This window comes from Xiphophorus hellerii, chromosome 2 (genome assembly GCF_003331165.1).
Source record: "Xiphophorus hellerii strain 12219 chromosome 2, Xiphophorus_hellerii-4.1, whole genome shotgun sequence".
In the NCBI taxonomy this organism is placed as follows: Eukaryota; Metazoa; Chordata; class Actinopteri; order Cyprinodontiformes; family Poeciliidae; genus Xiphophorus; species Xiphophorus hellerii.
Genome location: NC_045673.1, coordinates 23,813,986 through 23,827,955, shown reverse-complemented (window position 1 = coordinate 23,827,955; position 13,970 = coordinate 23,813,986). Strand labels below are relative to the sequence as shown.

At 40.2% G+C, this 13,970-nt stretch overlaps 1 long non-coding RNA gene across 1 annotated transcript; it reads left to right on the top strand.

The window, feature by feature from the left end:
• Window positions 1-5,858: 5,858 nt before the first annotated feature.
• LOC116737014 (uncharacterized) lies at window positions 5,859-12,386 on the top strand. Its single transcript, XR_004342717.1, has 3 exons — window positions 5,859-5,962; window positions 7,717-7,855; window positions 11,623-12,386. It is a non-coding gene; the product is annotated as an uncharacterized LOC116737014 (long non-coding RNA).
• The last annotated feature ends 1,584 nt before the right edge of the window (window positions 12,387-13,970 follow it).

Below are 13,970 nucleotides of genomic sequence, written 5' to 3'. Positions count from 1 at the left end.
GATAATCTAATGTCAAACATCAGATGTGAACCTGTTCTTTCAGAAAAATTAACAATTTAAGGCTAAAGATGTATTAAACTTGAGCCAAGAGTGAAAGTTTTCCACATATAATTTTTCCTGACGGTTATCTTGACATCACAATATGATTTGTGTGTGTACTAAATGAGATTTAGCACACACACGCACACCCACACATACACCTACACACACACGCAATGATCTCAATTTAATCATTGAGATTAAATTGGTCACTTTAGAAACCCATTGGGAAATTAACTCGTTATCTTGAGAAAACCATCAGGAAATGAAAGTCAGAAATGTCCGAGTTGTTTCTCAAACATTTCTGAGGTTGATCTAAAAATTTCAGGGTTTTTTCTAGCAAATTTCCAACATTCCAAGCTTAGAAATTTCCTTGTTTGTTGTGAGTTTTAAAGATATTTTCTGAGATTAACCTCAACATTTCAGTTTTTCCTAACATATTATTGGCCTTTCAAACTCAGGAACTTCATTGTTGCTGGGTTTTTTTTTCTAAAACAAAAAAAATTCTGAGCTCAATCTAAACAATTTTTGAGTTCTGTGGCGAAAATTTACTCCTTTTTTTTCTTTTAACAGTGACTTTTCAGATTTTAAAATGTTCTTTAGGACAACAGAAAGTTAGAAGAATTATTTCAAAACCAAGCATTAGTTTTCAGGATGTCCTGTGGTGGCACAGGGGTTATGCACAACCCACATATGGAGGCCTTAGTCCTCGATGTGGCCGTCGCAGGTTTGATTCCCGGCCTGGTGACTTTTGCCACAGGTCTTCCCCTTCTCTCATTACCCACTTTCCTGTCAATTAACTATCAAATAAAGGCCACTAGAGCCAATAAAACCTTTTTTAAAAAAAACTGAACATAAGTTTTATTTATTTATTTTTTCCTGCACTGACCCCATAAAACCTCTCATTAAATTTTCTATCAGTCTTACTAACATCCCACTTGAACTCCTGCTGATTAATTCATTTCGCGAAGAGCGATAAAAGGTCCAGTGCCGTTCACATGTTCGCTGGCCGGGTCACCTGGCTGCGCCGCTTTCAGCCCCGTCAAGGCGACGCGTTGAAACGCAAGAGACGGTTTGGTTTTCAGATGGCTTCTCCTTCAGCTGTTGCTGTGCAGGCTGGTTGTTTGACAGTTTGTCCTGAAAACAAAGATGATCAGCTTTCACCTGAGATTGGGCTCAGGTTCTGATTACCCACAGCGGAAAGCAGCGAGCCAGTGCCGCATCCGTTCTTCCCTGGACAGAGGTCTGTTTATTCACTGTATTTACTTCGCCGCACTTCACAGTTAACTCACAACAGTGTGCAGTTTCCAAAATGAGTGCCTTTGTCTGATTGAACAGTAGCTGCATTTCCAGTAATCATAGAAATGAACGAATTGAAATTATGAAAATAAATTCGCTTAATGGAAACGCGCCAATTCCTAAAACGTTTTTGACGTATTGAAATAGATGTAATTTTGCAAAACTACAATGGAAACACTTTTTTTTTGCATCACATGAGTCACGTGATCAACAGCCGGACTTACTACTGGCGGAGAATACAAAGAAGAAAACAACAGGAAATAGTTGGAGGACGGTGGTTTACTTTGCCTGTGATGTAAAAAAATAAAAATAAAAAAATAAAAACCCCAAAGCACTTAACTGCCACTATATGAAGATAGAGTGCAATATTTTAAAATGTATGAATCATTTTTTGTAACTACTCACATTTATTGAGTGAATTAAATAAACAATAAAATGAGAATGAAAATATACTTCATACTTCAAATTGCATTGTTTAGAAAATGGATTTTCACCATATATTCCACCATCCTGATGGATCAAACATTCAGTCTAAATCTCCTTTGATAAGAGTGCAGAAATAGCAACAACTAAATATGAAAATAACTAAAAATGAAAGGCCTCTGTTTAGAAGCTCCTGCTCTTTCTGAAACTCCGCCTCCATGAAGTCATCGCAGCATGGCTCCTCTATTAACCGGCTATTTTATGCCAGTATTTCACTTACAGTAAGCTCAGCTGACGCGCAGTTCTGCCAGGTGTTTGCTAATCACTGCTGGCTAGTCTGAAGGAGCTGAGTGGGGGAGCGAGTTGCAGAGAAGATGGTGCTCGGTTCACCTGGCGTTTTTCACTACTGCCAGGAGAGGCTCAAGGATTTCTCAAACATGAATGAAAGAATCAAAGCAACACACCAGGTATGTTTTCGATGGTGTGTGAATAACATTATAACATGATGTAAAGCTCATAAAAAGTAAATTTTACACAATACTGCCCCTTTAAGAGACAACAGTGTCTCTTAAAGTTGCTTAATTACACGCCACACTTTTTGGATTTGTATCTTTAGAGATACTTCCTTTGATTTCGCAGATATTCACGCCGTTGGGTATGTTTATAAGTTGAAATATCAATGGGATTACATTGAAATTTGTGGTTGTAATGTAACAAAATGTGCAAAAGTGAAAACTTTTTCCGAAGCTTTGGATGTTTTTTTTTTCTAGTGTAGGCGTCGCTGCTGGCTTTTCCATCATAATTCTTTAGAAGTCAATGATGTTATGAGGCTCTGGTTTCTTTAATTAACCTCACAGGTTAATTCAAGTCTGGCCGTCGGGCTCCTGAGGGAGCTTCTGGAACGGTTTCCACTCTGAAAAAAAATAAATAAATAAAACTTGCTGTAATATATTTGGAGACGTTCAGGAAGCGTGTGTGTCGTTGAATGGGCCTTGCCGTGGAGAATCAATATTAACAGCCGATCTGTTTTAGATTTTCGTCGGCCACATCTGCTTAATGATCATTTATACTTCCTCCAAAATCCAATCAGTGCTTCCACTTCAGGCTCCTTCTGATCCTTCAGCCCGATCGTTTGGTACGGCGCATCCTCTCATTACAGGAGCAAATCCCGTAAACAGGCTTCGCCCTTTTGTTAATGTTGCTGCAGCTCATTCACAAAAAGGGCAGAAATGTTGTTTTGAATGTGGATGCATCTCTGCAGCTCGTTTCTCATCACGTCTGATGCGATGTTTGGGTTTGAAGGGGTGAATTTAGGAAAACTCTGTGAAATCCACGGTCAGTGCTGTGATTTAGACACGCTCAGCAGGTGGTGTCCTGCGTTACATCACAAAGGGAGCTGTTCCACGAAGGCCGGCGGGCGGTAATGACCCCCTCGTGCCCCCGCGTCCTTTTGCTCAGCCAGGCAAGCTGGACCTCTAGCACACACACGTGCACGCGCGCACGCCCACACACCCCCGCATACACACACACGGCGATGTGTGTGACGGGATCAAGTAGCCAGGCTGCTATCTTGTTACAAATCCAATAATCTGCCTGGTGCTGGTGCTGTTTTCCATTCTTCCTTATGTAACTGGGTCTATGTTCGGATCCTAGCTGAGAGTCGGAGCCAAGCCGGGCACAGTCAAGGACAGACAGACAGACATTTCAGGAGGCAGAACAAGACTTTTCTTTGAAAATCTCTTCTTTACTCAATCATATTTGTTGTGTTCGGGGATTATATGTGGGCAGCATTTTGTATTTTCCAGGCACATAGTGCAATTTTATAACATAATCAACGGGCTATGTTACCTTCAGTTATAGAAATGTTCTGTATAGAAAATATGACTTAAAAGAAATTTGACTTAAAATTTCGTTTAACATAACGCATTGAAATTGGGCCTCTGTCTCTTTAAGAAAGTCTTGCTCTTTCTGAAACGCCGCCTTCAGGAAATCATCACAACATGGCTCCTCTATTAATCCTTAAACGTTTTTACCAGAGTTTCACTGAGAAGTAGCTCCTTATGTGCAGTTCCACCAGGTGGTTGCTAATTGCTACTGGCTCGTCTGAAGGTGCTAAGGACGGCTGGTCTGTGAGGCGGAATCTCCTTTGTTTGGAAATTGCAGCTTTTAGGAGGAGCTACGTCCTCGAAGGCGGAGCTAGATCCACCCATGTGTTTTGCACAGCCGAATGGTTGCCATGGATATTAAAGGATTTTCTTTTTTCCAGACAGGAATGAAAGAATCAAGGCAACATGCCAAGTATGTTTTTGATGAGGGAATAACATTATAACATCATGAAAAGTCTCAATAAAGTATAGTTTATATAGTACTGCTGCTCCTTTAAGGAGGAGAATCTAGTGTTGCAAGATCAGTCGTGGAAAAGAAACAATGTTCAAAATGCAATACCGTCAAAAAAAAAGAAAGAAAGTTGTTGAAGTTGTTCATGAATTTGACCTTTCAGGGAATATCATCCACTGTGCAATCTGTGCACTGACATCTGAGGGTCCACAGAGAGAAGAAATGCAGACATGTGGAGCCATTTTGTTACATTACAACCACAAACTTCGATATATTTGAATCTTTGAGAAGTTTCTTTCCTGAGAGAAAATGTCCTCTCGTCACCTGCAGCGTGATTCACTCTTCTCCCCGCACTCACACTCAGTAGCTTCATAAGCTGATTGTCTCTCCATAACACCCTCCCTCAGAAGTGTCTCACTGTTTCCTGGTAGCGTAAGCAGCTGATCTCTTCATCAGGCACATGCTGTTGTCAGGCCTCACACAGAAGGACGATACACAACCAATCAATCACACATCGTCAGCTGTGAACAGGTGCACACAGGAGGAGGTAGGGGAGTGCAGATATTCATATATAAATTATGAACAACTGTGTTAAAAGTTAGGGTACATTCACACCAGTCCTGTTTAGTCCGCTTTAACAAACGCCAGTCCGTTTGCCTAAAAAGTTCAGTTCATTTGGGGAAGTGTGAACATGCAATTGAACTCTGATGTGGACTAAAAAAAATTAACAGCCAACAAACCTCGGTCTGAGTTAAAATAAAGTGAACTCTGGTGCGGATTGAATGCATCAAGCAGGACTTGTGAATGCACAAGCAGACCGGAGACCTCTCCAAAAGCAGGAAGCTAGCTAAACCGCATGGCATTCTGGGTAAATATAACGAAAACAAACGCATGTGTCCAGCGCTAGCAGGAGAAATGGCTCCTGGTCTTATACCAAAGACGAAAGTGAATTCCTACAACCGGCAAAATCGGTCACTGCCCTATTTTTGTTAAGATTTTGTGAAGGTGGAAGTTGTGCTCATGTCTTCTTCAGAGGTTTTAGTGATGTGATTCTTGGTCCAGCGACACCACAGGCGAGGAGGGTAACAGGTTCTTCAAAGGGTTTGGATCGTTGGGCACAGTGTCGTGTGAAAGCGAACTGCACCAGCTGAAAATTTAACAAATGTTACAATTTTGGTCCCCAATCAAACAGAGTGTACCGGACTCAGTGGTTGCCATATGTTAAAGTTTCGGTGAAAAGTTTCGGGGTACATCAACATTTTTGGGAGGCATTTTCAAATGGTTCCAGTGGCAGCGGTTTGGGTTGCGGAGTGGCTGTCTTTTCTGGTATCAGCTGACGCAAATCGAGGGAAGTGTGTAAGTGGGTAATCTCTCCTTCTGGCTTTTCATCGACTGGTACCTTCAGTTGCAAACAGAGCTGCCGTTTCTAAAAGAAGCCTCTCTTGCCCCCATAGCTTTTTGTTTCATTACATAAGTCCTGCTATCCTGTTTCCGTCCACCGGCCCTATTCGCACACTGGAAAGGTCTGAGAAGACTTTCAGCGCCAACAGAACGAGCTGGTGACTATGATGGCCTATAAATATTGGATGAACAGATGCATTTGAATTCCTTCCTTCATGCATCTCAAACTAGATGACATGGGGGACGTGGCACCACATCCGTTGCCTCCGCGAGAACACATGGATAAATATTTCATCCAGCTTACACAACCTCCAGAAATAGCGAGTCAGAATAACTCGGTGGAGCTGCTTTTACTCAACCGCTCCAGACGTGCAAGAGTGCAGCATCACTTTTATTGTCTCATGCAGAGCACTTAACAACGGCCTTATCACGTCCCCTGAAGTATGCATCCGGGGCCAAAGGGGTAAGTGACTTTAATTAGCAACGTTTTCTGAGCTGCGACGACACGTTGTCTATTTCAGGAAACGTGGAAGTCGTTATCTCCTGTGATTTCAGTTCCTACCTACACTTCTAATTTTATTCGTCAAGCTGAGACAGAGATGTTGAAAAGAAGAGGAGGTGAGGCCGGATTAACAGGCATCAAGACAATAAAAAAAACTCCTTTGTCCTCTCTCATATGGCTGCAAGAACAAATTGGTGTCATTTTATACTTGGAAGATCTTGCAGCTCGTTCTTGAGAACGTTTTTTTTTTGTTTTCCCACATGGTGTCCGAGAAATATGTAGTGGGGACCTTTCCTAAAGACTTCCTGGGAATCCTGCATTTTGGCTGCATGTAAAGGCCTTAGAGTTGTTCAGTCAGACCAAAACAAAACTTTTAGGTCTACACGTTAAGCACTGTGTGTTGTGGTAAGCTAATACTGCACACCCGCCTCCGCCCCCACATAGTCGGGGGAGTCCAGCGAACTCAAAGCAGACGTCCATCAGACACATTTGTGCTAAGGTACATTTTTATGAAACAGTGTTCACATCGAACTGGTTGGAAGCGGCCCTGAGCTGACGAGGTTTAGAATCGGTACAAACAGTCACAATAGATACATTTTCATTGTAAATGTGCACAAATCCTTGTCGGTATTCTGCTAAGGCTGGGGGGAAAAAAAACACAATTCTGCCATTGCAGTGTTTCCATTAAATCAGAAATAAAAATAAAATCATACATGAATAAGTTTGTTCATGTGATAAGTCATTAAAAATCATGGCAGCGATGGATGTAAACAGTTACATGAGATATATTCATAATTCAGCAATGGAGTTAGCGCTCATCATCTATCAGCCAATCAGAGGAGACGCCGGCGTCTTTTTTTGAGGCGTTGGAGCAGCATTTTGGGGAAACTGTAACCGCCGATTTTACAGAAGGGCTACGGATTTAACACATTGGAAAGACGCACAACTTTTTATGAACTGTGTGATGCTGTGAGAGCTCTGCTGGAGCCAGCTGCACATTGTCCAGAAAAAAACAACACAAAAACAAACCATCGTCCTCCTACCACTTCCTGTGGTCGTCTTTGTTGTTTTTCCCACTAGTTAATATCCGACTGTTAACCAAGTGACTCATCTGACGCAGTTTTGCAAAAAATATCTATTTTGATACAGCAGAAAGACCACCTCATCCTAGTACAAAACTGTTTTATTGACAAATGTGTTGTTTTTTTTCACATCCTAATAAAGTTGAATAACAACTTTGTCGAATTGGGATTCAAGTCCGAATAAAATACGCCAAAATTTGTGCCTGTAACAAGAGAAAAGAAGAAAAAAAATGAAACCGTCAACAGAGACAAATGCTTTTGCAAGACACTGTTTAACACACTGTCAATTTTGACTGCATGAGAGGTCTGAATAAAAGTCAAGTTCAAGTTCAAAATAACAACAGCCCCAAGTCACGTCCACAAAGATAAGGGAATACAAACATGTACGAGTCAGAGAGGAAACAGATCAACAAGACAAGTCTAACTATACAATACAAGCCGCAACGTGGGAAATGTCACAGTGGGAATTGAGGATTTTTTTTTCTCAATGAGTTTTTGAAAGTAGTACAACCAACGTTGGGTTCCCACCCAGTTTATAGCAGAGAAGCCGTGTCACGTCCATTCCTGCATTGTTCACCAGTTTCCTTTCTGCTTGTCCCCCCCTCCCCCCTCTGTTTCTGTTTCGGCTCGTAGAGGTTTGTTGTTCTCCGAGCGGGAGGAACTTTCTGCAGGACGTGGCCCGAGCTGTGTTGACATGCGGGTTCCCACGATCTCCTGCCCTTCCTCCAGAGCTGCTGCTTGCTCACAACTCCGGACAGGAAGACCACTGAGAGTGCGTGCTAATTCAGGCCAGGCTCCATTGTCTTACACAAGAAATACGTGAAAGGCCGCGAGTTTTAATCTTTTTGTCACGGCGCTAGCACCAAAAAAGTATTGTAAAAGCTTTAAACGACCAAATATTTCTGCAGGGTTTGCTTCCGAGAAGCCAGACTGTCCTTTGGTCGCCTGAAATCTTGATTAGAAGATTTCTGAAGTTCTTTTGAAGTTTTTCGATTGATTGCTGATTTTTTTGTCATTCATCTTCTTCCAAGTCCTTCCACCTGTTTGCGTTACAACACTCAAGGAAACCTGTGTGTTTTACGTCATGTTTGGACTGTTACAATGAAAAGGACTTTTTTTTTGCCAAAATCCCTACTTCCAAAAAAAAAAAAAAAAAATAGAAGAGAAAAAGATGACAGTACTAAGAGCTTTGGCAATATGAATGCATAATATAAAATATGTTTGCAATATTTAGATTGTAGGTTTTTTGAAGAATTATTCAGGCTAAAGTCCCGATAGCTTCGTTTCGGTACGGCCCAGGTCGGTGCAGTTCAATACGTTGTTTATCATCCAGTGTTTACATCTCCACTGAAGATGGCGATCACCAGAACTGGGTAGGAGCTCGTTACATTTACTCAGCTACATTTACTCGAGTAACTTTTGGGGGAAAAGATGATGTACATCTAAGAGTGTTTTTACTACGCTGAACTTTTTACTTTTACTTGAGTCATTTTATTATGAAGTATCGCTGGTCTCACTTGGGTAAAATGTTTGGATTCTCTACCCACTGAATGAAGAACAAACATTATTTTAACCAAAAACTCACTAGACACAGACACACACCTGCACCTCTTTATAAGTCTTACACTCAAAGAAACTGATTGGAGATTTTTTTTTTCTTTAAAATACTGTACCTCATAACTTTATATTTTAGTCTGTCCGATGATGTAACTTTTAACCATTAAGTGATTGATGTTTTTATCAGTTACTCAGTACTTTTTTATTTTATTTTATTTTTTTGCCAAATACATTTTTACTCTTGATGAATTTCTTGGACTGCTACATTTTACTTTTACTCGAGTAAAAATATGGTGAAGCAGTTCTACTCTTACTAGAGTACAATTTTTAGTTACTCCACCCACCTTCGGGTATCATGTTCCTTGGGGGAAAAAATCCTTTTCCACCTGAGAAAGGGATTTTTTCTTTTTCCAAGGAGCCAACGAACCTGGAATGAAAGTCTATGTTCTGTTTCTGTCCTGAGCTTTGCAAATACAGGTCAATGTGTCCAACTTAATCAAATTATCAGAGTAAAACCTAATCAGATATTCCTTCCTTTAGTCGTTGTCCCAATTCAATAAGACTCTAACTGTTTGTTGGGCTCGTGGTCCAGAATTACTGTTGTTGTGTTTCATTTGCTGTCCCAAACGTGTACAGACTTTATTCATGAGCTGATAGCAGTAGAAAGCGACATATTTGAGTCAATAAATCGGATTGTTTGCTTGTATGTAGTCACATTGAATGGCCTCGTTTTGCTGAGAATCTCATGCTACGTATTGATCGTGTGTGTGTGTGTGTGTGTGTACCAGTTTTTATATCCTTATGGGAACCTATTACTGTCTACAATGAGGGGTTATGGGGACCATTGCTCCTTGTGAGGACATTTTCTTAGTCCCCACGAGGGAAATTGTTGTTTTTGGGTTAGTGGTTAGGTCTGTGATGGTTAGGTTTAGGGTTAGGATTAGGGTAAGGGTTAGGCTGTAGAAATTAATGGAAGTCAATGTGAAGTCCCCACAAGTGATGAAAACACGACTCTGTGTGTGTGTGGGGGGCGAGAAAGTAAAGCATTGCTCAATGACAAAAAAGAGAGCAGGATTTGAACGCTTGTGGATGATTCCTGTGTCCCAGAATGAGTCCGCATTTCTTGTTGTGATTCCCTCCTGTGTTCCTTTAATCTCTCTGACAAAGCCGGTTCCAGTAACTATGCCAGATATGTCCGGCCGGCCATGGTTCACCCAGCAGGGGCAGTAAAGGTGAAGAATAACACGGTTTCGCCGGACAAATCCCCAGTCACCACAAATGAGGGCAAACCGAACAACAGAGGGTTTAACCGAAAGCACGGTTGTGCCAACTCCAGGGAATTCTTTCCATATTTCTGCTCCTGGTGAGTCACTGGCTGCCTCAGTGGATTTGGGCAAAACAGAGACGGCCGTCTGGAACTGGACCGAAAGGGGTTTGTTTGGCTAAACCGCTGGCAGCCACTTATTCAAGGAAACGTACAGTACAGACCAAAAGTTTGGACACACTTTCTCATTGAATTCAATTAGAAAGTGTGTCCAAACCTTTGGTCTGTATTGTACGTCAAAACAAAACACAAGACGGTACAATGCAAAGGTAGACTCTAACCTTTTTCAAGTTTTGTGACATTGAAGGTGAGAGGAAGACGAGAAGCCACAATCATCAGAATTACAAGAAATGAAGGCCTTGAATGTTTTATTCAATGTAATATTTGATTTTCATTTTGTCATAGGATTGTGGGCTGCAACCAATGAATATTAGAGTAATCGAGTAATCGATTATTCTAGTGACTAATCGATTAATCACCTTAAGAAATGGCACACTCTACAGATTTGTCATGTAAAAACTTAAGTATTTTTACACAATATTAGAAATACATTAAAAGATGCTACTTTAATTTAGAAAATAAACATTTTATTGCCTAAAATCTGAACCAAGTGAAATTAAAACTACCCCACTTGTGAAGCTTTGGCTAAAACACAGGTGTTTTTATTTTAAATGCAAAATGTATATATTTTTGTACAGTTTGGCTTAATTACGTTTTTTATACCAAACGGCCTTTTTTTGAATCTTTATACGTCGGTTAATAATTAAGAGATTTCTAATCTATTGATTGCCGATTATTTCAATATTCGATGAATCACGATTCATGCGATTAATCGTTTCAGCCATACATGAGTGATAAAAAAAAAAACACATAAGAGGAAATAAAGGATCTTTTTTTAGCATTTTATATAAACACCAACATCCCGAGATGTTGAAGAAAACGTACCCATGCATTTTATTTTATTTTTTTTAACATTCTTTGTTTTAAAGCCACAGGGCTCCGGTAGTGGCCCCCATTGGCCCCCGTCTAGAGCCGCCCCTGGTCAATCACATAAAATCCCAGTAAAACCCAGAGGTAGTTGTGTCTGGTTTCAGTGGCTCTGTTGACATTGTGGCTTAAGGGGCAGATGAAGCCCAGTGATTCAAATCTAAATTCCTTGCGTTGTCCAATTAAATCAAAACATGACGGGGTGATGTAAGGATAATCTCTCTAAATCATCCACCAATCATAGCTTGCTCCTCTATAATTAGACAACCTCATTCTACGCCACCTCTGAAATTAAAGCTGGACTTTTCCAGCTTTGGGAAATCTGAGTCCGGGTGTTTATCTGTGAAGTAGCAAGAGCATAACATGGCTGTTCACGTCTACTCATCTAATTTCAGTCAGTGAAGACGATGTTATCGGTGTAATATAATGGAAATCTGCTCATCAGCTGGTTTGTTCCTGAACTATAATGCTAAATGTTTTTTTTTTAAAAAGCATTCACGAAAACTTTAACTATTTCCTATAGGTCACATCTAAATGGGACAATACAAATCTTATTCAGCAATAAACAATACTTTTCTTTTTCATGAGCCTTTAAATATGTAGCTCTTCACTTACATCTCGAGCTGCATTTTGAAGATCTGGTTTGTTTGTTGTTTCTAAATTCTCCACAGGTTCTGCTTGGAGGAGGAGTCGGGACTTGTTCAGTACCAGCGTCCTGTGAAGTGTGCAGAGAACGCTTTCTGGTCTGTCACTAAAATATGGATGAGTGGCTCTGCAAAAGTTGCCATCTTAAAAGCTGCACTGGCTACCATTAAATCTGTGTGCTTTTCTGCAACACTGAAACCAGGACAGGTGTCTATAACAACATTTGATATTTGTGCCTTGTATTTTCTCTGAGATGGCGTACAGCTAACTGAGACAGCGTTTCTCTTGGGATCTGCGATGTTGTATCATTTAGCCATGTTAAATTATCTGACTCATAATTTGAAAACCGGTCTGAAGGATGAAGGATTCTTTTTGTTTGTTATTTTCCGTTGAGTGATTGATGCCACATTAAAAAGAAGCAATAGGCTATGTCTGTATATTTCTCAAGATAAATGTTTAATTTGGATCATGAAACTAAAATCTGCTTACTACTATTGATGATTATTTACGAAATAGAAAACATACAAATAAAAGGTACGAGGACGTCACAATAATTCCACTCTACAAACATAAAGGGAAGCTGATGATAGAATGAATGTTCAAAAATATTTTAATCAAAACTGGTTATAGATGTCACTTTAAAAAAATAGGATTCAATGACTTTCAGCTCCAGAACTTCAATAAAGGCAAGCCTTCTGTGGAAGGACATGTCATGAGGGGCTAATCAGCCAATCAGAGGTGGACTTCCCATTATACAGCCAAAAAGAAAACGGATTGTGTTTCTTCCTACTAAAAACCAACCCTGCCAACAATATACTGCTCAAATGTTTTTAAAAAGCACTCATGTGCAAAACAACCTCAGTCATGAGATAATATTATGTTTCCAGTAACATATAAGCTTACACCTGATCTGAATGTCAAAGGTCTTCAACATATAATGGCAAGTATACAAACAAATACTTATTTTCTGTCCAAACAATTTACTGATATCATAGACGTTCTCAAATTTCACACATCTCCAGATGCCATCTGTGTGAAATAACACTGAACTTCAACTACAACTAAGACATTTTTGAGGAGACCTGGGAGAAAAAAAAAGCAACTCTCTTGTTGGTAAAAACCTATATCTCAGGTGTTTGTGTTCACTAAAATACACCAAAAAAAATCATGGAATCAATGCATAGATCACCAAAAAACATAAAACCCATAGAATAAATGCAATAAGTGAACAATGAGTTAATTATTTTTAACAGATTGCGGTGGAAAGCAGGGCAACATTGTCATGAGTACAGTAAAATACAGAGAAGATTCTGGAAGGGAGTGATGCGTGTATCCGTTTGGAAAGTGCTGCCTCTGTTGTGCCTGTTTCAGGAACTCGGTGGTGTTATTTTTGGACCATTTTTACTCCATGTCTTCACCTCGCGAGTCTCGTGGCCGATTTCGAAACGGGATATCTTGGTTGTGTAGCGAGATCGGCGACACTAAGTTGTATTTCTGTATCAAAGGGGTGAATTGTTAACAGTAATGGCTATTTTTATGCGCCGATGTGACAATAGAGTTTACTGTAACGGCCTTAAAGAAGGACCAGGAAGATTCAGACAATCACAGGAAAGAGCATCTAATGTTAACTAAGCAACACTGTGTTGGCGGCATGGCATCAAAAGGAAATTAACCAACCCGGATTTTCACCAAGACTTACCCAATGCGAGGCAAAAGTGACACAGAACCCGTTTTTAAAAAAAAAAGAAAAAAAAAAGAAAGAAAAGAACTGTAGTGAAATTACGGAAAACCACAAACATGCAACTGCGCTGTGTGACGGGAGCTTAATTCTGGTGAAGAGGCGCCCTCTGCTGATCCGTCTGAGAACTGTAACTGCTGAACGTTCTTCACATAAAAGAACGCACTGACTCGAGGCAGATTACCCCGTCAGAATGAGACGGCTCAGTATTTGTGACCGAATGAATTGTTTCTGTAACATTTAATCAAGATACACCCAGACTAAAGTACCAAACAGGACTTAACAAGTGAAAGCCGTGAGTAAAAATTAACTCCCATCATTTCCATTCTGATTAATATTTGTTGAAGGACAGATTTGTTAAGAGACGTCAAAAATCTGTTTTATTTACGGTTTTGTGTGGTTTTTATTTAGTTTTGATTGTAGTGTTTTAAAAATGTCTTCCAGTTGCAGTGTAGGGGATTCCTTACAAAATTAAGGTTCATCAGTCTTCGAGAGAGCAGACTTGCGTTATTATTATGCCATCAATATATTGCTTGAAAATGGTCTCAAAAAACCACAATATTTACAAAACTTTGGCATACCGACATCAGCTCCTCGCCTGCTGTCTCCGTCATGGAATCCGTGTCTTTGGAAGTC